Source organism: Eurosta solidaginis, chromosome 2, assembly GCF_040869045.1.
Source record: "Eurosta solidaginis isolate ZX-2024a chromosome 2, ASM4086904v1, whole genome shotgun sequence".
NCBI classification, from domain to species: domain Eukaryota; kingdom Metazoa; phylum Arthropoda; class Insecta; order Diptera; family Tephritidae; genus Eurosta; species Eurosta solidaginis.
In genome coordinates this window covers 124565094-124592575 of record NC_090320.1, presented here as the reverse complement: position 1 = coordinate 124592575, position 27482 = coordinate 124565094, and the positions used below count along the sequence as shown (strand labels likewise).

General features: G+C 38.9%; 1 protein-coding gene and 1 pseudogene across 7 annotated transcripts in view; both read left to right on the top strand.

The window, feature by feature from the left end:
* The window catches only part of Cdk5alpha (Cdk5 activator-like protein), a 700666-nt gene that overhangs the window by 246066 nt on the left and 427118 nt on the right, over nt 1–27482 (top strand). The gene's annotated exons all lie outside the window — the stretch shown is intronic.
* On the top strand, nt 16775–17954 carry LOC137239564 (jerky protein homolog-like; annotated as a pseudogene).

Genomic DNA, 27482 nt, shown 5'->3' with positions numbered 1-27482 from the left:
GCTGTGGAGACAAAGTAAGGGAAAATCACCATGTTGTAAAAAGAACCCAGGGTAACCCTGGAATGTGTTTGTATGACATGTGTATTAAATGGAAGGTATTAAAGAGTATTTTAAGAGGAAGTGGGCCATAGTTCTATAGATGGACACCATTTAGGGATATCGCCATAAAGGTGGACCAGGCCTGACTCTAGAATTTGTTTGTACGATATGGGTATCAAATTAAATGTATTAATGAGGGTTTTAAAAGGGAGTGGTGGTATTTGTATAGGTGGTCGCCTTTTCGAGATATCGCCATAAATGTGGACCAGGTGCGACTCTAGAGTGCGTTTGTACAATATGGGTATCAAACGAAAGATGTTAATGAGTATTTTAAAAGGGAGTGGGCCTTAGTTCTATAGGTGGACGCCTTTTCGAAATATCGCCATAAATGTAGACCAGGGGTGACTCTAGAATATGTTTGTACGATACGGGTATCAAATGAAATGTGTTAAGGATAATTTTAAAAGGGAGTGGGCCTAAGTTCTATAAGTGGACGCCTTTTCGAGATATCGCCATAAAGGTGGGCCAGGGGTGAGTCTAGAATTTATTTTGTACGATATGGGTATCAAATGAAAAGTATTAATGAGTATTTTAAAAGGGCGTGGGCCCAAATTCTATAGATGGACGCCTTTTCGAGATATCGCCATAAAGATGGACCAGGGGTGACTCGGGAATTTGTTTGTACGATATTAGTATCAAATGAAAGGTGTTAATGAGTATTTTAAGAGGGCGTGGGCCTTAGTTCTATATGTGGACGCCTTTTCGAGATATCGCCATAAAGGTGGACCAGGGGTGACTCTAGAATTTGTTTGCACTATATGGGTATCAAATGAAAGGTGTTAATGAGTATTTTAAAAGGGAGTGGGCCTTAGTTCTATAGGTGGACGCCTTTTCGGAATATCGTTATAAAAGTGGACCAGGGTTGACCCTAGAATGCGTTTGTACAATATGGGTATCAAACGAAAGGTGTTAATAAGTGTTTTAAAAGGGAGTGGGCCTTAGTTCTATGGGTAGACGCCTTTTCGGGATATCGCCATAAGCGTGGACCAGGGGTGACTCTAGAATGCGTTTGTACAATATGGGTATCAAACGAAAGGTGTTAATGAGTATTTTAAAAGGGCGTGGGCCGTAGTTCTATAGGTGGACGCCTTTTCGAGATATCGCCATAAAGGTGGACCAGGGGTGACTCTAGAATTTGTTTGTACAATATGGGTATCAAATGAAAGGTGTGAATGAGTATTTTCAAAGGGCGTGGGCCTTAGTTCTATAGGTGGACGCCTTTTCAAGATATCACCATAAAGGTGGACCAGGGGTGATTCTAGAATTTGTTTGTACGATATGGGTATCAAATGAAAGGTGTTAATGAGTATTTTAAATGTGAGTGGGCCTTAGTTCTATAGGTGGATGCCTTTTCGAGATATCGCCATAAAGGTGGGCCAGGGGTGACTCTAGAATTTTTTTGTACGATATGGGTATCAAATGAAAGGTGTTAATGAGTACTTTAAAAAGGAGTGGGCCTTAGTTCTATATGTGGACGCCTTTTCGAGATATCGCCATAAACGTGGACCAGGGGTGACTCTAGAATGTGTTTGTACGATATGACTATCAAATTAAAGGTATTAATGAGGGTTTTAAAAGGGAGTGGCCCTTAGTTGTATATGTGTAGGCGTTTTCGAGATATCGACCAAAATGTGGACCAGGGTGATCCAGAACATCACCTGTCGGGTACCGCTAATTTATTTATATATGTAATACCACGAACAGTATTCCTTCCAAGATTCCAAGGGCTTTTGATTTCGCCCTGCAAAACTTTTTCATATTCTTCTACTTAATATGGTAAGTGTCACACCCATTTTACCAAGTTTTTTTCTAAAGTTATATTTTGAGTCAATAGACCAATACAATTACCATGTATAATCCTTTTTCTCGTATTTGGTATATAATTATGGCATTTTTTTCATTTTTCGTAATTTTCGATATTGAAAAAGTGGGCGTGGCCATAGTCGGATTTCGGCCATTTTTTACACCAATACAAAGTGAGTTCAAATAAGTACATGAACTGAGTTTATTAAAGATATATCGATTTTTGCTCAAGTTATCGTGTTAACGGCCGAGCGGAAGGACAGACGGTCGACTGTGTATAAAAAAAACTGGGCGCGGCTTCAACCGATTTCGCCCTTTTTCACAGAAAACAGTTAGCGTCCTAGAATCTAAGCCTCTACCAAATTTAACAAGGATTGGTAAATTTTTGTTCGACTTATGGCATTAAATGTATCCTAAACAAATTAAATGAAAGAGGGCGGAGCCACGCCCATTTTGAAATTTTCTTTTACTTTTGTATTTTATTGCACCATATCATTACCGGAGTCGAATGTTGACATAATTTACTTATATACTGTAAAGGTATTAAATTTTTTGTAAAAATTTGACTTAAAAAAATTTTTTTTTGAAGTGGGCGTGGTCGTGCTTCGATTTTGCTAATTTTAATTAAGCATACATATAGTAATAGGAATAACGTTCCTGCCAAATTTCATCATGATATCTTCAACGACTGCCAAATTACAGCTTGCAAAACTTCTAAATTACCTTCTTTTAAAAGTGGGCGGTGCCACGCCCATTTTCGAAAATTTTACTAGTTTTCTATTCTGCGTCATAATTTCAACTCACCTACCAAGTTTCATCGCTTAATCCGTATTTGGTAATGAATTATCGCACTTTTTCTATTTTTCGAAATTTTCGATATCGAAAAAGTGCGATAATTCATTACCAAATACGGATTAAGCGATGAAACTTGGTAGGTGAGTTGAAATTATGACGCAGAATAGAAAACTAGTAAAATTTTCGAAAATGGGCGTGGCACCGCCCACTTTTAAAAGAAGGTAATTTAGAAGTTTTGCAAGCTGTAATTTGGCAGTCGTTGAAGATATCATGATGAAATTTGGCAGGAACGTTATTCCTATTACTATATGTATGCTTAATTAAAATTAGCAAAATCGAAGCACGACCACGCCCACTTCAAAAAAAAATTTTTTTAAGTCAAATTTTTACAAAAAATTTAATACCTTTACAGTATATAAGTAAATTATGTCAACATTCGACTCCGGTAATGATATGGTGCAATAAAATACAAAAGTAAAAGAAAATTTCAAAATGGGCGTGGCTCCGCCCTCTTTCATTTAATTTGTTTAGGATACATTTAATGCCATAAGTCGAACAAAAATTTACCAATCCTTGTGAAATTTGGTAGAGGCTTAGCTTCTAGGACGTTAACTGTTTTCTGTGAAAAAGGGCGAAATCGGTTGAAGCCGCGCCCAGTTTTTATACACAGTCGACCGTCTGTCCTTCCGCTCGGCCGTTAACACGATAACTTGAGCAAAAATCGATATATCTTTAATAAACTCAGTTCACGTACTTATTTGAACTCACTTTGAGTTGGTGTAAAAAATGGCCGAAATCCGACTGTGACCACGCCCACTTTTTCGATATCGCAAATTACGAAAAATGAAAAAAATGTCATAATTATATACCAAATACGAGAAAAAGGATGAAACATGGTAATTGTATTGGTCTATGGACGCAAAATATAACTTTAGAAAAAAACTTGGTAAAATGGGTGTGACACTTACCATATTAAGTGGAAGAATATGAAAAAGTTTTGCAGGGCGAAATTAAAAGCCCTTGGAATCTTGGAAGGAATACTGTTCGTGGTATTACATATATAAATAAATTAGCGGTACCCGACAGGTGATGTTCTGGATCACCCTGGTCCACATTTTGGTCGATATCTCGAAAACGCCTTCACATATACAACTAAGGGCCACTCCCTTTTAAAACACTCATTAATACCTTTAATTTGATGCCCATATCGTACAAACACATTCTAGAGTCACCCCTGGTCCACGTTTATGGCGATATCTCGAAAAGGCGTCCACATATAGAACTAAGACCCACTCCTTTTTATACTCAGTTGAGCAGAGCTCACAGAGTATATTAAGTTTGATGGGATAACGGTTGGTTGTACATATATAAAGGAATCGAGATAGATATAGACTTCCATATATCAAAATAATCAGGATCCAAAAAAAATTTGATTGAGCAATGTCCGTCCGTCCGTCCGTCCGTCCGTCCGTTAACACGATAACTTGAGTAAATTTTGAGGTATCTTGATGAAATTTGGTACGTAGGTTCCTGAGCAATCATCTCAGATCGCTATTTAAAATGAACGATATCGGACTATAACCACGCCCACTTTTTCGATATCGAAAATTTCGAAAAACCGAAAAAGTGCGATAATTCATTACCAAAGACAGATAAAGCGACGAAACTTGGTGGATGAGTTGAATTTATGATGCAAAATAGAAAATTAGTAAAATTTTGGACAATGGGCGTGGCACCGCCCACTTTTAAAAGAAGGTAATTTAAAACTTTTGCAAGCTATAATTTGTCAGCCGTTGAAGATATCATGATGAAATTTTGCAGGGACGTTACCCCTATTACTATATGTACGCCTAATAAAAATTAGCAAAATCGGAGAAGGACCACGCCCACTTTAAAAAAAAAATTTTTTTTAAAGAAAAATTTTAACAAAAAATTTAATATCTTTACAGTATATAAGTAAATTATGTCAACATTCAACTCCAGTAATGATATGGTGCAACAAAATACAAAAATAAAAGAAAATTTCAAAATGGGCGTGGTTCCGCCCTTTTTCATTTAATTTGTCTAGGATGCTTTTAATGCCATAAGTCGAACAAAAATTACCCAATCCTTGTGAAATTTGGTACAGGCTTAGCTCCTAGGACGATAACTGTTTTCTGTGAAAAAGGGCGAAATCGGTTGAAGCCACGCCCAGTTTTTATACACAGCCGATCGTCTGTCCTTCCGCTCGGCCGTTAACACGATAACTTGAGCAAAAATCGATATATCTGTACTAAACTCAGTTCACGTACTTATCTGAACTCACTTTGTATTGGTGTAAAAAATGGCCGAAATCCGACTATGACCACGCCCACTTTTTCGAAATCGAAAATTACGAAAAATTAAAAAAATGCCATAATTATATACCAAATACAAAAAAAGCAATGAAACATGGTAATTTTATTGGTCTATTGACGCAAAATATAACTTTAGAAAAAACTTGGTAAAATGGGTGTGACACCTACCATATTAAGTAGAAGAAAATGAAAAAGTTTTGCAGGGCGAAATCAAAAGCCCTTGGAATCTTAATACTGTTCGTGGTATTACATATATAAATAAATTAGCGGTACCCGACAGATGATGTTCTGGATCACCCTGGTCCACATTTTGGTCGATATCTCGAAAACGCCTTCACATATACAACTAAGGGCCACTCCCTTTTAAAACCCTCATTAATACCTTTAATTTGATACCCATATCGTACAAACACATTCCAGAGTCACCCCTGGTCCACGTTTATGGCGATATCTCGAAAAGGCGTCCACATATAGAACTAAGGCCCACTCCTTTTTAAAATACTCATTAACACCTTTCATTTGATACCTATATCGTACAAACAAATTCTAGGGTCACCCCTGGTCCACCTTTATGGCGATATCTCGAAACGGCGTCCACCTATGGAACTAAGGATTACTCCCTTTTAAAATACTCATTAGCAACTTCCTTTTGATACCCATATTGTACAAACAAATTCTAGGGTCACCCCTGGTCCACCTTTATGGCGATATCTCGAAACGGCGTCCACCTATGGAACTAAGGATTACTCGCTTTTAAAATACTCATTAACACCTTTCATTTGATACTCATATCGTACAATCGCATTCTAGAGTCACCCCTGGTCCACCTTTATGGCGATATCTCAAAACTTTAGAAAAAACTTTATAAAATGGTTGTGATACCTACCATATTAAGTAGAAGAAAATGAAAAAATTCTGCAGGGCGAAATAAAAAACCCTTAAAATGTTGGCAGGTATTACATATATAAATAAATTAGCGTTATCCAACAGATGATGTTCTGGGTCACCCTGGTCCACATTTTTGTCGATAGCTGGAAAACGCTTTCACATATACAATTACCACCAGTCCCTTTTAAAACTCTCATTAATACATTTAATTTGATACCCATATCGTACAAACACATTCTAGAGTCAGCCCTGGTCCACCTATGGCGATATTTCGACACGGCGTCCATCTATAGAACTAAGGCCCACTCCTTTTTAAAATACTCATTAACACCTTTCTTTTGATACCCATATTGTACAAACAAATTCTAGGGTCACCCCTGGTCCACCTTTATGGCGATATCTCGAAACGGCGTCCACCTATGGAACTAAGGATTACTCCCTTTTAAAATACTCATTAACACCTTTCTTTTGATATCCATATTGTACAAACAAATTCTAGGGTCACCCCTGGTCCACCTTTATGGCGATATCTCGAAACGGCGTCCACCTATGGAACTAAGGATTACTCCATTTTAAAATACTCATTAACACCTTTCATTTGATACCCATATCGTACAAACTCATTCTAGAGTCAACCCTGATCCACCTTTATGGCGATATCCCTAAATGGCGTCCACCTATAGAACTATGGCCCACTCCTTCATAAAATACTCCTTAATGCCTTTCATTTGATACACATGTCATACAAACACATTCAGGGTTTCACTCGGTTCATTTTCCTACATGGTTATTTTCCCTTATGTTGTCACCATAGCTCTCAACTGAGTATGTAATGTTCGGTTACACCCGAACTTAAGCTTCCTTACTTGTTAAAATACTCATTAACACATTTCATTTGATACCCGTATCGTACAAACATATTCTAGAGTCACCCCTGGTCTACATTTATGGCGATATCTCGAAAAGGCGTCCACCTATAGAACTAAGGCCCACTCCCTTTTAAAATACTCATTAACATCTTTCGATTGATACCCATATTGTACAAACGCACTCTAGAGTCGCACCTGGTCCACATTTATGGCGATATGTCGAAAAGGCGTCCACCTATACAAATACCACCACTCCCTTTTAAAACCTTCATTAATACATTTAATTTGATACCCATATCGTACAAACAAATTCTAGAGTCAGGCCTGGTCCACCTTTATGGCGATATCCCTAAATGGCGTCCATCTATAGAACTATGGCCCACTTCCTCTTAAAATACTCTTTAATACCTTCCATTTAATACACATGTCATACAAACACATTCCAGGGTTACCCTAGGTTCTTTTTACAACATGGTGATTTTCCCTTACTTTGTCTCCACAGCTCTCAACTGAGTATGTAATGTTCGGTTACACCCGAACTTAGCCTTCCTTACTTGTTAAAATCAGTCTCTGAATCATCCGTAATCATCGCATTTAAATTATCTTCAGAACGTCTTTTGGACTTTCTCTTTCGAATGTCCGGAAACTTTGGCGAGATTTTCAATTAGCAACTGTTTGCATTCGTTTAAAATTGTTACCCATTGGTTCCTGATCAACTTCATATAAGGTAATAAGGCATCTAAATGTCGGACATCAACATCTATGGTGGCGTCTCTAGCTTGGAGGACCACATTTCTTTCATTAATGGCAGTCAGTATTTTGAACCAAATTGAGGACAGCAAGATACATTCGAACTTGTTGATGTACTTGAGAATGCCGGTAACATCCCCGTATGCTTGCGCAGTCAAATTAGGCTTTTGGCTGAAAGACTATGAAGAGAGCTCGGTACATTTTTTTTAGGATGTCCCATCGTTGTGGAGTGCTGCTGAAAATAGTAAAAGATTTTTGTACAACTCCGAAGAAGTAATTGCAACCGTACAACAGTTTGCAGCATCAACACCACATAAATTCAGACTGTGGGTTGCACAAGGCGAGTAATCAGCATTCGAGTTTTTGTCGGGAATGTGACGTAGTGCTCCGTTGTAAGCTTCTTTCATACTGGCGCCGTTATCATACCCTTGTGCACGACAATCTTCAATCAAGTATGGTAAATTAGATCAGCTATTTTCTGGCCAGTTTTTGGTTACAATTCACGAAAGCCAAAAACCGTTCTTGCATTGTAAAATTTGTTGCTTTGGAATTGAAATGGAGTTAGCACAAAATGAACGTAGTCAACGTGACTAGCATCAGCCATAGCATCAACGATAATAGCAAAATACTTGGCTTTATTGAATTGATCTAATATATGTAGTTTTCCTCACATCCTTTGCACAAATTTCTATAAACTCGTTCTGAATATCTGGGAAAGATAGTGAACTTGTTAACGTTTGTGCTGCTGTTGTGAAATCCTAACTTTCTCCAAATGATCTTTAAGTATCGGATCATATTGGCTTATGAGATCTTAGATGCACAAAAAATGTCCATAGTTTCGTTCACCAAGATATATACTTTCGCCTTTGAAAGCTAGGCCTCTTTCATTATTCACGGTACCGATATCGAAGTCGTTTAAGTAATCTTCACTTTGATACAGAGTTGGTGGTATTGTTGGAAGACTTTTTGAAGACGAACCTTCATCGGTGTCACCACGAAAACTTTACGATTTCCGATTCATGTAAACATACATTTTTGTTTGATGCTTTTATTGTCTCCCCACTGCTCGAAGGCCCAGGCTAAAATGAATATCAATATTCATTGCTTTTGAAATTCGGCTTAAAATTTGAGCATCAACAACTAAAGACCCTCCTGAATTAAAAAAAAGTCTTAGTACCTCTAAATCGCATTCCCCTCCACTCTCGATGGGCCTGGCACAGAGTAAAGGAGAAATTAAAAATACACTACTGGAAAAAACTAAGCGATCAAAAAGAAATTTCAAATTTTTGGGCAATTTCCAACAGGTCGTAACATCGAGAGAAATGGTCGCATGGCAAATCCAAAAAAAAGAAATGTTGCTTCAAGTGTCTAGTTTAACGGTTAAGACTCGGGGTCGGATGCGTTATTTGTTTAGCTTTAATTTTTTTTTTTGTATGCCTTGATATCTTCCGCTCCTCGCCGAGATATCGGTCTTCGAATAGAAAAGAATTCTTTTGTCCGTGATTATGAAATCTGCATTTTTCGGCGAATTATGGATAGCATTATCAAGTTTTCCAATTTTCTGTAGAAATTAGATCGATTTATTGCCATATTTTCCGATCGGGTGACAGCGATGTAGCTTTATGGGTGTTGTAATGCTTAAAAGTTGAGCTGGATCTGGCAATATATCGGGCAAGTTGATCACCCTCAATCTTTTAAGTAATTTATTAAATTACTGTGTATATGTAAGTTAACACGCGCCAGTTGCCCTTACTGCAACGCTCCCATGGATGGGTATTACACGTGCTCTGCGTCAGCAAATAATATTGCTCACAAAATACGGCCACGCATGGCAACCTAACACCCTAATGCAAGGCCACAGTTAGCGAGGGCGGATAATACGTATGCTATTTCATTCTCCAGATGCATTGTTATAAAGGGGCCGACCACGACATTAAGCCGGCTGTCGAGTTCGGGACGGGAAAGTATTTTAACCTGTTTAGTTTTAACTGGTGTTTTAGTGTTAACTGTAAAATACAAAATATACTTAGTCTATACAAATCAATATCAATAAATCAAACAAATCTATCAAGATAAATATTTCCTGTTTCTATTAACTTTAACTGGCAGCCGAGCAGGGACCCGGGAAGTGAAAAGAACTATGTAATTTTTTTTTAAAGGAAACAACTGTGTAGAAAAATTTTAAAGGAAAAAGTTGTGTAAAAATTTTTAAAAGAAGAAAAACTGTGCAAAAAATCGAAAAGAATTTTTTTTTCCAAGATCATCAGCATTACTTTATGCCGTCATTACCTACTAGTGAAAGTTATTAAAGTGACTGGACGCACTGCAACGTAATTCTGGTCACATCATCAGCATTACCTACTGCCGTCATTACCTACTAGTTAAAGGTCTTAAGAGCGCCTGGACGCACTCCAACGTAATTCTGGTATAATACGAATGATTTATCTGATTACGTGAGTATAAAAAAAAACAACGAAGGTAAAGGAAAATAAAAATATTCTCCAAAAATATGGAAGATATAGGAACAACAGTGACGAATTGGAATGCCCTTCCTGAGGAAATAAATACCTAGCGTAGGCGAGTGGCTCGCGTCAATTCGGCTACCTCGTTATCTACAGCGGCCACTGATCCAGTGGTTGAAGAAGTGGTGGCTCGGCCACCCACATCTGAGGCTGATATCACAGATATTAGTAGGCTCTCTGAGTTTGCGGAAGACACAGTACGTGTCCACGTGGACAAGCACTTGATGTATTTATACGGGGGTTGAATGAGGAATTATCCAAGATTCTTTTTATCCAAGACGCTACCAGAAGCTTACTCAGCTTGTCTTGAAATGCCAAACGGGAACTACCACAATTTTTCCCACGTTCCCAATCTATTAACCTCGTTCCTAAGCCCAACATATCGTTTGGAAGCAGGCATCCACCAATCCCACCTAAACCAACTTGGCGTCAACAGGGCCGCTGCTCACATTTTGATAGGCGGGATCGTCTCTATGCACAGAGCCGCAATCTGGGCTCCACCTAGCAGCAAACTCAGCCTGTTGAGAAAATGGACGCAGACTCGGAAGGTTAACTACATGAACCGACCAAACGCATTCAATAGGAGTGTCCGGTCAGAGAACCTTCTCAGGAAACAGCAAAAGGTGTTCAACGTTACGACAGTGTTCACCAACGAAGAAGCCAACGAGGACACCAACGAATACATGGAAACTTCCAATGAGGAGAATTGTTTGTCCAACGGCCATCTAGCGTACCATACATAGATTACGTGCTCCCTGATGGCCGCAAGTTAGATTTCCTAGTCGACACGGGTGCAAACAAAAACTTCATTAAGCCAACAGTAGTGAAACAACGCAACCCGGTCGACAAATCCTTTACCGTGTGTTCAGCGGGCGGTAATATTCCTATTAAAGAAAAATGTACCTGAATTTATTTACAGATATTCATCTAGGAGAGGGAATAACGTTTTTTGTGCTTCCGGGAATAAGCTCTTTTGACGTGATAACAGGTGAGGATACTTTAAAAGATATCGGAGGCATTGTCGATAGGAAAAACAATATTTTAGAAATTAATGAATTTAAAATCCCCTTAAGGGCCCGTATATCTTGCCAATTGAACTACACTCTAGGCAAAAACCTCCCGCGCAATACCGAACAAAAAGTCAGCAATTTTGTAGAGAAATTCGGGGACCTTTTTAATAGACACCAGTGTCCGTGCAGAAATCAAGACATCCACACCCGATCGGATTTATAGCAAAACCTATCCATACCTATCCATACATCCTGCATGAGAAGAGAGGTTGAAAGGCAAATCAACGAGTTGTTAGAGGAAGGCGTGATCCGACTATCAAGGAGCCCACATAACTCCTCGATCTGGGTAGTCCCGAAAAAACCCAAGCCAATCATTGAGAAATAATACCGTATGGTTATTGATTATAAAAGATTAAACGCCGTAACCATTCCCGATACCTACTCTATTCCTGATATTAACGCAACTTTATGCAGTTTAGGTGAATATAGATACTATACAGCCATCGACCAGACTTCTGGGTTCCCCCTAATACCCATGAAGGAATCTGACATAAGCAAAACAGCTGTTTCCACAACGAACGAAAATATAATTTCCTGAGATTGCCTTTTGATCTAAGAAATGCACCTGCCATTTTCCAACGTATTTGGTAATGAATTATCGCACTTTTTCTATTTTTCGAAATTTTCGATATCGAAAAAGTGGGCGTGGTTATTTTCCGATATCGTTCATTTTAAATAGCGATCTGAGATGAGTGCCCAGGAACCTGCACACCAAATTTCATCAAGATACCTCAAAATTTACTCAAGTTATCGTGTTAACGGACAGACGGACGGACGGACATGGCTCAATCGAATTTGTTTTTCGATACTGATGATTTTGATATATGGAAGTCTATATCTATCTCAATTCCTTTATACCTGTACAACCAACCGTTATCCAATCAAAGTTAATATACTCTGTGGGCTCTGCTCAACTGAGTATAAAAACAATACATTCCTGGTGATCGTTGATTCGGTAATCACTGGCATTACTGAACGATTTCCAGGTATGAGAAATTTGAGCGAGACGTTTTCCTTTTTGTGGCAATTTGAAGACATGGATGAAACTACGGTTCGGATGGGCGCACCAAAATTGGTCGAAAAATACAAGTCGGACATTTCTTAAAGCTTATAAAAATAAATGTAAGGCGCGATAACCTCCGAAGAGATCTAAGGCCGAGCTTCTCTTCCAATTTGCGTCATGCTCCTCTTGATTTTCTCTACAAATTGGCCGGACGGGACCTACATGTTTTATGCCGACTCCGAACGGCATCTGCAAAGCAGATGAGTTTTCACTGAGAGCTTTTCATGGCAGAAATACACCCGGAGCGCTTGCCAAACACTGCCGAGGGGCGACCCCGCTTAGAAAAATTATCTTCTAATTTAAAAAACTTATTTCTAATTTTTGATGTTGCTTTACCCGGGGTGCAAACCCAGGGCATACGGTGTGGTAGGCGGAGCACGCTACCATCACACCACGGTGGCCACCATTCTTAAAGCTTAGAATGCGATATAACTCACTTGAAACACATTTTTTTTTTTATATTTAAGTTACTTCATTGCGCGTATAAATAATACCGGATGAAGGTCGAATTAAATTCGTATTAGTTGGCCAGCTCGAAAGCTACAACGCCAACGCCAATTCTTTAAAGTACTCTTATAATTGAATTTTCAATTTTCTTTAAGGAATATTCCAGAATTTCCCTCTATATAAATTTGTATCGTTCTCCTTATGTGGCCAAACGCCATGTTCTTCATATGTGGCTAGACGCCATGTTTTTTTCATTTTCCCGTTATGTTAAATTTCGAGAATTTTCTTTGTATAAATGTTTATTGTTTTCCATATGTGACTAGACGCCATGTTTTTTCGATTTTTTGATTGCTGTTTTCTTTTTTTTTAGGAATGCAAGAATACCACCCTAACTCCCGTCAGGGAGATATCGCATCTCCTAACTCCGCCAAAACGCCCGAGGGAAGCACCGAAGCCAACCTTGAGACCTACTTTAATTTTCCACTCAACGCAAAAAAGCCCGAAAATTGACGTTGAGCCGAGGATGACACCGTACGACCGCTGGCGAGAAAAGACAAAATCGGAATGTTGAAACACATTTACGAAGCAAATTTTGATAAATGTCTGTCACCATTGGAATTGCTAAATGCCCTCTACATATGTTCAAAATCTCTATAAGATGTTCCCCAACATTTGTGTTGCTTGTCGTATTTTTGCACTATACCTGTCACTGTAGCTAGTGCGGAGCAAAAACTTTCATAACTCGTGTTCATCTCAAGAGCGAGTTTCAGGGCTTGCCATGCTTTGTGTTGAATCTGTTTTGGCAAGACAGTTAAATTTTGATATTACTATAAAAATTTTGCAGCGAAAAAAGCAAGTAAAGCCACTCTTTGATATCCGAACTTTCTATATTGAATAATTAAAATTTATAATCATCATTAAATTTATCAGAAATGTATTAAAATGTTACCAAATAACTAGAAAAGATTATTTGAAACAATATGTGGCTGTTAAAAGAGAATTTTATTTCTACGTTACAATAAAATAGTATAAATAGTAAATATTCTGTGTTAATTTTATCGTCAGCTCTTAATCCAAAAATCATTTAGTTGATGTGGCAAACATTTTTTTGATGTAATCCATCAATAACACCGCGTTACACACATTCTGTCCTGTGAACAAAATATACTTTTTTTGGAAAGGGGAGAAAAAATAAAAATACAAGTTTATGGGCGATTTTCATGTACACGTCAGAATTTTTTTTTTATGTATAAAGTATAAAACTCTTAGTGTCCGTCTGCCAGCCTGTGTGAAAGACTTTGGATCAATAGCCCTATTTCCGTGATCTAATCGAGCTGAATTTTTGCAGGCTGACTCGTGGAAATGTCTGTATCACGTCAAATTTAAAAAAAATCATTTTTATCTATTCTCAGATTTTCCTGAGTTTTTTTAACAAATTTTTTTTCACTTTTTTGGGCATAACTTGAAGGGACTCCAAATTTTTAAACTACTAAAGCGTTCTGAAAAAAAAAATGTTTTTCGACCCATCCTACTCCATATATATGTAGTTTATCAATAGTAACTTTCTAACACTAAACTGTTTACGGCGGACAAACGGAGACTACGAGCTTTATACTTTATACATAAAAAAAAATTCTGACGTGTACATGAAAATCGCCGATACACGTGTATTTTTATTTTTTCTCCCCTTTCCGAAAAAGTATATTTGATTCATAGGACAGAACTAAAGCTCGTTTTTGTAACGCAGTGTAATGATTCACGAATGAGACGTCATTAATTCAAGTTAATGAAATGTATTAGTGGATTTTTTATAGGGGCCCGTAAATTGTTTATTCCCGGGCCCGGATTTTCTCTCTACGGCCCTGATTGCACCCATTCTTCATTTAATGTATGTATGAAATTAAGAATTTATAAATGTTATTACGTACATTATATGTTAATATTATTGAAATAATTGATATAAATAAACATATTCGTGTAACAAAAGCTTTTGGAAACCAATTATCTCCGCTTTCTTCCAGAAACCTTTGATGAGTTTACATTTATAAGCTTAAAACCAACGAGCTATTGGTAAACAAATAATCAAAGTTTTGGTAAGCTAAGTGTGTATTTTAGAGAATTTCTTGAAAACTAACATTACGCTTACTTTTCTTGTTGGGTAAATTTTTCCTTCTATTTTTATGTTCTATTAGTATACCGTATTTAGAATCTTTCATTCCAACTTTTACAATTGGCCTTTTAGTTCGTTATTAGTTTCGTGTTATTAATTTGTTGTATTTGCTGTATGTATGCATTTTATTCCCTTATTGTGCTTACGAGGATTTAGGTTATTTATTTATTTTATTCATTTATTGTGTTTATTTATTTTGTCATTAATTTGTTGGATTTATTTATTTAAGTTTTATTTTATTTTAGTTTAATTTTATTTAGTTTGGTATTAATTTAACTATTACATATTTGCCCTTTTATTTCCCTATTTATAAAAATTTCCTTTTTTTTTGTTTTGCTTGTAATTACGTTATTTTTCGTTTACCAATTCGTTTTCTTTTCCCTGTCTTATTTAGTTGAGTTAAGTTCGCTTTGTTATACTCTGCGTGCTTTGCACACAGAATATATTAACTTTGATTGGATAACGGTTGGTTGTACAGGTATAAAGGAATCTAGATAGATATAGACTTCCATATATCAAAATCATCAGTATCGAAAAAAAATTTGATTGAGCCATATCCGTCCGTCCGTTCGTCCGTCTGTCCCTCTGTCCGTTAACACGATAACTTGAGTAAATATTGAGATATCTTCACCAAATTTGATACACGAGCTTATCTGGACGCAGAATAGATTGGTATTCAAAATGAGCGAAATCGGATGATAACCACGCCCACTTTTTATATATATAACATTTTGGAAAACACAAAAAACCTGATAATTTAGTAAATAATACACCTAGAATGTTGAAATTTGACGTGTGGACTTATATTGAGACTCTTGATAAAAATTTGAAAAAAAAATTTTAAATGGGCGTGGTACCGCCTACTTGTGATAAAATAAATTTTACAAATATTGTTAATCATAAACCAAAAATCGTTAAACCTATCGTAACAAAATTCGGCAGAGAGGTTGCCTCTACTATAAGGAATGCTTTGAAGAAAAATTAACGAAATCGATTAAGGACCACGCTCACTTTTATATAAAAGATTTTTAAAAGGGTCGTGGGCGAATAAAATAAGCTACAGTGCACTCGCGATAATATTAACACCCTATTATATGAACACCCCCAAAATATGAATACTTTTTCACTTCCATTGAGTACTCTAAAATATGAACTTTTGGCAAAGGCTCTAAAATATGAACATCATTGATTTTCAAATTTCTATCGAATTTCAAGAGCCTTATAAATTGGGGACTCCCCTAGTTATTTAAATTTAGAATGTACATAACCGTCGCTGAGAAATGCTCGCGTTCACTCGTATACACATGCTTACATGCTATGCTTTCTCTAACGTTCAGTCGTCAGTACAAATTTTTAAAGTCGTTAGTTGGTCATTTCATGCGCGCATGATTGGTACTTCATTTTCTTGCAAAAAATTCTAATATTGATCAGTTTAAAAAATGCACACAAAAAAGCACAAGTTTTTGACCTTAAGGGAAAAATCAGATATTCTGGAATATTTACGAAAGGGTGAAAGTGTTACTCATTTAGCTCGTAAATACGGAGTGACAAAGTCAACAATATGCGGAATTAATAAAAATAAAAATGCTATTTCTAAATGTGTCAACAATGCCTTTATCGGTCATGGAAAGAGGAAAACTTTGCGTCATTCAGAGTACCCAAAGATGGAAAAATCTCTGTATCGATGGTTTTGGAATATGAGAGACAAAAAGCTCCCGGTTAGCGGACTTATGTTAAAAGAAAAAGCAAAGGTTCTTCATTTCAAAATTAAGGAAAATTGCTTTGAATTCATTGCCAGTGATGGAGGACTTCAACATTTTAAAAAGAGATATGGCGTTCGTTTGCTCCAAGTTTCTGGAGAAAAACTATCTTCACAGCCCCAGTTAGTTGGCCCGTTCAAAAAAGCGTTAAAGGCGAAAATGGAGGAGCTTGGATTAAGTCGTGAGCAACCATACAACGCCGATGAGTCCGGTTTATACTGGAAACTTTTGCCACAAAAGACGTATGTGTCATCCTTAAAAAAAACTGCTCCAGGTGCAAAGATGGAAAAGCAAAGAGTAACTTTCTTGTGCTGTTCAAATGCGCCAGGATCTCATCAACTCAAGTTTCTTGTAGTCGTAAAGGCTAAAAACCCCCGTTGTTTTAAATGTTTCGACTGCCCAGTGTATTATCGGCATTCTAACTCCGCTTGGATGACTGCGGCTATTTTTAAAGATTGGTTCCACCGTTCATTCATACCTGAGGTAAGCTTTCATATGTAATTCTATCTCAGTAGCTTAAAGCTCATAAAATTTGTTTAGGTTACAAAGTTTTTGATGGAAAAGGGATTACCAGTAAAAGCTATCCTTCTAATAGATAACGCTCCATCGCATCCACCCGAGGATGAACTAAAAAGTGAAGACGGCTGCATATAAGCAATTTTTATGCCACCAAATATCACCCCTCTTACACAAAACTTTACTATAGAAACAGTCCTTTGGCTTCTGTTGCTGCAAAGGGGTTTAATTTGCTTGAGGCTCTAAAGCAAATTACACTTAAGGACGCGATTGTTACTTTAGAATCTGCATGGAGTAAGGTAGATGCTGTTGTGCTATCCAAATGTTGGAGCAAAAAAGTAGAAAATCAAGAGTATCCTGAAGATGACATTCCTTTGAGTGTTCTTCGAAGCAACTTAATTATGAATGTAAGAGATTTGGAGGAAGGTGCAGCCAACCTTTTGTTATACTTGAGACCTGAGGTTTGTGTTTTAGAACCGTTAGTCAAAGAAGTTTTATTTTTTTATTTTTATTAAATTTCACTTTAGGTTGAATTCACTGCTTTCAACGTTAGAGAATGGAACGATGATGCTATTACATGTAATGACAATGAAATAGAGGAAATTTCCGACTATGATGGTGACTGTTCTGTGGAGGCAGAAAAGACGATTACATCAAAGGAAGCTATTGACATGTTTAATAAAACTTTGGAATGGGCTGAAATTGAAATGGTTGATAAATCGGATTTAAATGTGTTGAAGAAGCTCAGGGAAAAGGCAGTTTTTAAGATGCTTGAACAAAAGAAACAACAAAAGAGGATTACTGATTTTTTTTCGACATGAATTATTCCAAAAATTTAACTGAATATGAATTTATGCATAACTAACTTTTTGAATGTAACTGGTTGTTTATTTGTGTAATGTGAAAAAATGAATAAGTAACGTTTGTTTTGCGCTTTTAAATAAAAATTATATGTCTTAGGACTAACTAAATATAATATTTTTCAATTTAGTTGCCTTTCGTAAATATGAACAATCTCGCAAAACTGAACTGGTTTTAATTAGTTTATATTATCACGAGTGCACTGTATATCTTTGCAAAAAAGAGCTGTATATCAATGGTATTTCATTTCCCAAGTGGACTTATAACAGTAAATAGGAAAAATTTCAAATCTAAAAAAATGGGCGTGGCACCGCCCCTTTTACGACTAAGCAATTTTCTATTTTTCGGGAGCCATAACTCGAAGAAAAATTTACATATCGTAACAAAATTGGGTACACATATTTTCCTTATAGCAGGAAATATTTCTAGTAAAAATGGACGGGGTCGGTTAAAGACCAGAGCCGTAGCGAGGGTGAGGCAACCGAGGCATTTGCCTCGGGTGCTAATAGAGTAGGGGCGCTTAATTTCGGTAATATTAAACAAAATTTCGCAGAAGTATTTTGAAAAAATATAATTAAAAAATAGGCGTTCGTTTGCCAGGAACCCGCAAGGTTCTCACTTGATCATCAGATTTGTAAAATTTTTTCAAAAGTAATATGTATATGGGCGCCCTTTATTTTTAATGTAGTGAAATTTAATGAATATTTAAATTAGAATGCTTATGATAGTCGAATAATTCATACATTTCTTTGAATGTTCTGATTACCGATAAAGCGCGCTCATGCATGCATGTACAAAAAAAAGGTACGTACATTTGCAAAAACTGGCAAAGTAATGTAATAAGAGCAAGAAATCTCGATAAATAGAACATTTCTTATAACATTAATGTAGGATAATATTAGGGAGTCGACTGTATATGCATATAGCGGCGACACTTGTTTGTCAACAACCAGCTACTTACGTCCGAATAATTACATCGCTGATTGGTCGATTGCGCAACCCTTTCGCGTCGCTACGAATGTAACCGGTCAAATTCAAATTGTTATAGTTTCGATTAGAAAATCGTACCGGCAGTGTTTTAAATAAATTAAATTCTAATTTGAACTAAGTGAATAAATGAAAAAGTGTTTGAAAAAGGGCTCATATTTCTATCTTTAGACGGCAAGTTCAATACGATTTAGAAAATCACGAGAAAATTTCGATTGGTACGTATAGTCATATTCAATCATGTCCGAGCCTGTGAAAAGAAAGAAAAGTGGAGCTGAAAATCGTAGAGATAAAAAAAAGAAAAGAAGATGAAAAAAAAATTGGCGAAAACTATTGGAAAATGCACACTTCAGAGTTGGAAAATATTGGTAAGTAAATAAAATAGAATAAGTAATAACTGACCAGTTAAACCATCAAACCCATCAGCATTAGCAAACATTAATATAATGGGATTAGTTGTAAACGTTAGGTGGTAACCCTACCTGTAATTATTTTTGTTGGAACAGGAAGTAAAATGCCCACCAGCATATCTCACTCAAGTTTTAAATATTTCAAATGTAAAAACTTCCTACTGGCAACCCTTAAGTAGGAGAGCTTGAAAGGTAGCATATTCAAAAGTTCATTCAAATGAGTCAAGTTGTCTTCGTAATCATAACCCATATGCAAAAAAACATAATAGGATTAGTTGGCAACCCTAGGTTGGCAACTCAGGTGGCTATATCTTATACGAGAGTTGAAAGAGAACAAAAAAAACTGTATATTGTTGTTGTTGTTGTAGCAATGCTCGCCCCACCTAATAGCCGCGACCTATCACAAATTGTCATCAATATCCTCTGGAAGTCCAAGGAAACTTGCCGTTTCAACAGGGGTGGACCATAAGGAAAGGGGTGTTAGAGGCGTTGGTTCCACATTACAATTAAAGAGATGGTTGGTGTCATGTGGGGACACATTGCAAGCGGGGCATACATTTTGTATGTCGGGGTTGATTCTGGATAGGTAAGAGTTTAACCTGTTACAGTATCCAGAAAGAAGTTGAGCAAGAGTGACACGCGTTTCCCTGGGGAGTATGCGTTCCTCTTCCGCGAGTTCTGGATATTTTTCTTCAAGTACTGGATTCACCGGGCAATTCCCGACATAAAGGTCCGACGCCTGTCTATGGAGTTCACCAAGGACCTGCTTGTGTTTTTTCGCTTCATACGGCTGGGTTCTCAGGTGCCGTATTTCCTCAAAATGCTTACGGAGATGACTCCTTAGGCCCCTAGGCGGTGTTGGTTCGTCAATCAGATGTCTGTTGGGATGCCCAGGTTACTGGGTATTCAACAGAAACTGTTTGGTCAGCATCTCATTTCTCTCCCTGATGGGGAGTATTCTCGCCTCATTATGCAGATGGTGTTCTGGGGACATAAGAAGACAGCCTGTGGCGATTCTGAGAGCAGTATTTTGGCAGGCCTGTAGTTTCTTCCAGTGGGTAGTTTTTAGGCTTGGCGACCATATGGGTGACGCGTAGCACGTAATAGGCTGGCTAATTGCTTTGTATGTGGTCATGAGCGTTTCTTTATCTTTTCCCCAGGTACTGCCAGCAAGGGATTTGAGGATTTTATTACGGCTCTGAATTCTCGGAACAATTGCGGTTGCGTGCGCACCAAAATGTAGATCCTGATCAAACGTCACACCCAAGATTTTGGGGGGTTATTTTATTGCATAGCTCATCGATCTCTGGGCCTGGGCCTGTGGCCATTATTGTGCAGTCATCGGCATAGGAAACGATTGTGACTCCTACCGGTGGTGAAGGTAGCTTAGATATGTATAAATTAAACAAAAGCGGGGATAGGACACCACCCTGTGGCACCCCTTGTTTAATTCCCCTTGGTTTTGATGTTTCGTTTCTGAATTGCACCGATGCCTGCCGACCACCCAGATAATTTGCGGTCCACCTTTTAAGACATGGGGGAAGGGTAGACCCTTCCAGGTCTTGCAGTAACGAGCCATGGTTGACCGTATCAAAGGCTTTTGATAGGTCTAACGCTACGAGTACTGTTCTATGGTGGGGGTATTGATTCAAACCGCAATTTATCTGGGTGCTAATGACATTTAGCGCGGAGGTAGTGCTATGGAGTTTTCTGAAGCCATGCTGATGAGGGGCTAGCTGCAAATGTGCTTGGAAATAAGGGAGCAAAATGGCTTCAAGCGTCTTTGCCACTGGCGATAGGAGAGATATCGGACGATATGACTCACCTATGTTAGCTGGTTTCCCAGGCTTTAGTAGCGGGACCACCTTGGCCATTTTCCATTTCTCGGGTATGACAAAGTTGGAAAGAGACAGGTTGAAGACATGCGCTAAATATTTGAAACCCTCTTTCCCTAGGTTTTTAAGCATCGGCATGGCTATGCCGTCTGGGCCCACTGCTTTGGATGGTTTAGCACGACCAATGGCGTCCTCAACCTCTCTAGCGGTGATGGTGATTGGTGACGCGCTGAATTTGTGTTTATGTGCGTGTCTATTGGCTCTCCGTCTATCTTTGTCAACCGTAGGATGCATTATATATTGTCGGCAGAAAGCGCTCGCGCATTTTTTCGCATCCGACAGCACCTTATCGCCAAAGGCGATGGAAACTTTGTCTTTGTGCTTAGTCGGATTCGATAGGGACTTTACGGTGGACCAAAGTTTACCTACACCGGTAGAGAGGTTACAACCTCTTAGGTGCTCTTCCCATTTCGCCCGCTTGTGTTCGTCCACAAGCAATCTGATGCGTTGGTTTATATCCCTTATTTGGGGGTCGCCTGGATCAAGCTGTCTTATAAGGTCGCGTTCCCTCGCTAAGCTCGCGGCCTCGGCCGGGAAGTGGGGCCGGATTTCGGGAATTCTCCCGGCGGGAATGAAATGTGCCGAGGCGGATTCAATGACCTTACGGAAGGCACGCTCCCCTTGGCGGGCATCAGTCGGGATAGGGAGGGCAGCAAAGCTGCTGTCTGTTGCAGATTTATATTCTTCCCACTTTCCGTTTTTGAAGTTTATGAAAGTGCGTTTTTCGGTGACGATGAAGTCGGCGGTACGCTCGAACGAAATAAGTATGGGCAGGTCGTCGGATGCCAATGTTACCATCGGCTGCCAGTTGACGCAGTTTACGAGTTCTGCGCTCACGATTGAGATGTCTGGCGAGCTATGACAGCTTCCTTCCATACGTGTGGGGGCGTCTCCGTTTATTGTGCAGAACGTCGTTTCTTCTATTTGATCCGCCAACATCTCACCCCTACTGTCCGCCCGCAAGTTTGAATTCCATAGGTCGTGACGGGCATTGAAATCGCCTAAGATAATGCGATTGTTGCCAGTGAGTAAGGCCTCGATATTAGGGCGGTATCCACTGAGGCAACAGGTGACAGGAGGGATGTAGATGTTGATGATTTCTAGACTTGCATCGCCTGACCGAACAGATAGGCCTTGACGTTCTAAGACATTGTCCCTGCAGTCGATGCCAGGATCAAATATATAATATTGCACAGAGTGGTGTATAATAAACGCGATGCCGCCTCCTTTTCCGCTCTCGCGGTCTTTCCTGTGGACATTATACCCAGAGCAGGTCTGCAATGCAGATCTTGCTGTGAGTTTAGTCTCTTGAACCGCAGCAATGCGGATGTTGTGCCGCTTCATGAAATCGACTATCTCCGTAATCTTCCCAGTTAGTCCATTACAGTTTAACTGCAGAATTCTGAAGTGCATGAGGGGTGACGCCGCCACTCTAGGGTAAGTGACGGGTGACTACGCCTAGGTTGTGGAAGGCCAGGACGCAATTGCTGTTGTGGCCTTGGGACTGGGCGCCCTTGGGCAAGCATTGGGGTACCCGGATGATTTGTGTTTGCGACCTGGCAACATGGCGCGATGAAACCCGTCGAGGGGTTGCCGTCGCGGAGACCAGAACATCTAGGAAAGTGGCACCACCCAAGGCAGGAGCTGCATTGAGCGGATGTCGCAAACCTATATATTCTGTGCTGGCAGACGGTGCAACCGGAGGTAGGGACTAAGAGTCTGTTTCCCTGACCTGCACGATTGCTGCCAGAGGGGGGTGAAGAAGACGGGGGCAGGGGCTGATGCTCAGCATTGCTACCAGCTCTACTACGAAGGTAGTAGTTATGAGTGGTATCAGCTGTTTGAGTTGTTGGCGCCGTGGGGCGCGAGCAGCAGCGGGTACTTGTTGTGGCTTGCTGAGCAGCGAGGCTGCTGGAAGGTAGTGGGGGGGGGGGGGGGGGGGGGCGCCTAGGCGTAGACTACGGGACGCCCTTGGGCGTGAGCAGCAAGGAGCCACAAAAGCTTTATAAAAGTTACGTGGACGTCGGGTTTTGGGATCAAGCCCAGAACAACCTGTCCGATGTAACCATCCCTTGCACGAGACACACTGAACAGAGTATGACCGTCCTAAAAAGATTATTTTCTGGCAAATGCAGCAAAACCATTTCTCAGGACCGGGGTCAGGAGACGGACCCGGATTGGGTTCGATACCTTGCCGGAGTAAGAGAATATGTAGCAGTCCTGCTGCAAGGAGCTGCTGGGAGGATGACAATTTGTGGGAGAGACGAAACAAATTAAATGGGGTCACACTGAAATGACAGTCCTTGGTCGGGAAAAATCCCGAGTTGCTCCGGTACATAGAACCGATTGCCTTGGGAAGCGAACTGTATATTCGCAATGTATGGTATATTTACTATTCAGAGAAAATACAATTTTCCCAAAATTCGGAACTAAACAAATCGACTTTTGGCCGCAGAACATGGTCATTTAAACCATAATGCATTGCCAGACTCATTTTCCTTCCGAAACATTGACAAATAAATTTTATTACAGTATTATCAAATGATGTAATCCTAAAATCAACCTCAAAATTGGACGAGCCTCAGTTTTTAGAGATAACGCCAAGTGTAACGTCTGAAAATGAAGACACGTTAGCTCATTCTGCTAGTATAGAAACATCGGACGATGCACCTATTGTCACTACCTCGGAACTGGACGTTTTGATAACATCGGAGAAAAATTCGAGTATAATACCACCCTCAGATACTGTTGAGAGCATCGAAAAATCTGGATCAAAACAAGCGGACATTACTCCTGTCCTTCAACAAGTCATAAATTTCAACGAACCTTCATCCTGGCCGTGCATTACAGATAGCATGAGAATAACTCTGGTTTTGCATGGCCCAGATCAAGGAAAAAACATCGATTTCAGAAATATCGACAAAAAGGATGTCCGTCGATTTCTTCCTCAGTGGTTTCAGAAAAAATGTCCAACGGTGAAACTGTTGATAGAAATTGGATGATGTATTCTGAGAAAAAAATGCCATAGTCTGCTTTTCCTGCTGCTTATTTGAATTTCAGGCATCTCAAATACCTGCAATCGCCAATCGTCATAAATGGTTCTCGGATTGGAAAAACGTAGGTCGTATTGAAGACCACGAGAATTCATCAGATCATAGACAGTTTTTACTCCAATGGAAAACTTTGGAAGCCAGATTGAGAAACTCAAAAAGCATTGATGACGAACTGCAAAAAGAAATTCTTTTAGAAAAGGAGCGATGGCATCATACCCTTCGAGCTGTTTTAAGTGCTATCATGTTATGTTCCAAAAACAATTTAGCGTTTCGAGGATCGACGACGGAAGTCGGCACACAAGAATGTGGAGTGTTTTTGGATATCATGGAACTGCTCAGCAAGTACGACAAAACATTAAAAGAGCTCATCTCAGATCATAAAAAAGGAGCAGTTAACTATCTGTCACCACAAATTCAAAATGAGTTGATCAATTTATTGGGACAGAGAGTTCGGAACGAGATTTTTTCAAGGATAAGGAAATCCAAGTATTATAGTTTGCTGTTTGATTGCACGCCGGATGCCTCTCACAACGAACAGTTGACAGAAATAATTCGTTACGTCTACATTGACAATGGTAAATTCTCTGTAGAAGAAAGTTTCATTGACTTCATTTGCATAATGAAGAAATTAGAAGAGGATAAGCTCGAAATTCAAAATGTGAGAGGTCAGGGTTACGATAATGGTGCCAATATGTCGGGCAAAATTTGTGGTGTGCAAGCACAAATACAGGAGAGAAATGATCTCGCGATTTATGTACCATGTGCGAGTCACAGCCTCAATTTGGCAGGGGTTCATTCCGCTTCAGTCAATGCAGCAATGAAACAGTTTTTCGAACTTGTGGAAAGCATCTTCAAGTTTTTTTCACTTTCTACAACTCGTTGGACCGTCCTCATGAAAACATAGAAGATTTCATTGAAAGGGCACTGGGACACACGATGGGCATCAAAAGCTAATGCCGTAAAATCATTGAATTCCCAAATTGAGGCAGTTCTTGGAGTACTTCAAGATATAATCGCCAATCCAAATAATCCTGACACCAAATCATCTGGCGAAAATCTGATCAAAAACATTGATTTAAAGTATCTTCTTTTCCTCGACGTCTGTGATCAGATATTAAGTCGGGTTGATCGCGTTACGAAAGCTTTGCAAACGAAAAGTTTGGCTTTGAAAAAAGCTGCACATTTGATTTAGGGTTTGAAAAATTCACTACAAGAACTTCGCGACACAGAATTCAAAGAAAATTTTAAGCGTGTTTCTGCATTAGCTACTAGTCTACTAGCAAGCAATGTCAGCAAGCGGTCAAGGAAGAAGAAAAAATTGGAATTGTATGAAGGAGAAGACGACGCACCCGAAATTCCGGATAATCAAAAGTTTCGCATTGACATCAACGAGGCAGTTGATAGGTTCATAGTTGAAATCGACTGGAGGTATAAAAAGATAATGGATGTGGCCAATGATTTCGGATTTTTGTCTGGCGAGTCTTTGAAAAATATGAGTAGCACGGAAGTGGAAAAAGCAGCGATGGATTTGGCAATCAAATACGAAAAAGACATCAATGGCGCAGAATTTATTGAGGAAATTTCAGATTTCAAGCACGCAGCTTTGTCAATCATCCGTGATCATCTCGAATCCACGACTGTTATAGAACTACTCCAAATGATTCAAGATTATGGTTTAAAAGCATCATACCCAAACGTTGAAACTGCTTTGAGAATTTTTTCGACGATTCCTGTAACAATCGCTACGTGTGAACGTAGCTTTAGGAAACTCAAACTCGTTAAGAATTATTTGAGATCAACAATGGGCCAAGAAAGATTGTCGAACTTGGCTATTTTATCGATAGAAAACGAAATTGCCAGTAAAATTGATTTCGACGATATTATTGACGAATTCGCTTCTATTAAGTCAAGAAAAATTCACTTGAAATGTTAGAAGAACATTTTTTTAACACAGTATTGTATGGTGAATACTACAGTATTAATAAATATATATGTGCACGAATAATTTGTTCAAAAAAATTTGCCATTTATTCTTATATAGGACAAGTTTTGTTGTCCTGCATTTTGAACAGGGGGCGGGGGAATAACAAGCTTGCCTCGGGCGCCAAAAAAGCTCGCCACGGCACTGTTAAAGACAACGGCAACTTAGATATAAAACAAGTTTTAAAGGGTCGTAGACCAGAATAATAAGCTATAACTTAGCAGAAAATAGTGAATCAATGATATTTCACTTATCAAGTTTTACTTTAAGATGAAATGGGGAGAAATTTTTCTTTTAAACGGGCGGTGACACGTGTTATGTAGAAAAGTAATTTATCTCAAATGAAATGTACAACTGAAGCTCACGCTGAGTATTTAATGTTCGGTTACACCCGACCTTAGACACCTTTACTTGTTTTTAATATATCTTCAAATTTAGTTTCTAGGTTCTAAACTTTAGTTTATTTCGGTCTCTGTTTTAATTAATTAAATTAAATTTGCCTTATTCTGATTTATCTTAACTTTAGCTTTTTAATTCACATTTCCCATTGTTGTTGTTGTAGCAGTGCTTCGCCCCTCCAATAAGTGCGACCGATCAAAAATTGTCATCAATATCCTCTAACGGAAGTCCACGGAAACTTGCTGTCTTAACAGGGGTTGACCATAATGTGAGGGGTGTTAGAGGCGTTGGTTCCACATTACAATTAAAGAGATGATTGGTCTCATGTGGGGACACATTGCAAGCAGGGCATACATTTTGTATGTCGGGGTTGATTCTGGATAGGTAAGAGTTTAACCTGTTACAGTATCCAGATCGAAGTTGAGCTAGAGTGACTCGCGTTTCTTCCGCAAGTTTAGGGTACTTTGTTTTGAGTACTGGATTCACCGAGCAATTCCTGGTATAAAGGTCCGATGCCTGTTTGTTTAGTTCACCAAGGAGCTTGTGTTTTTTTGCTTCATTCGGCTGAGTTCTCAGGTGCCGTATTTCCTCATAAAGCTTACGGATAAGACTCCTTAAGCCCCTGGGCGGTATTGGCTCATCAATCAAATGTCTGTTGGAATGCCCATGTTTCTGGGTATTCAACAGAAACTGTTTGGTTATCATCTCGTTTCTCTCCCTGATGGGGAGTATTCTCCCCGCATTATGTACATGGTGTTCTTGGGACATAAGAAGACAGACCGTGGCAGTTATGAGCTTGTAGCTTCTT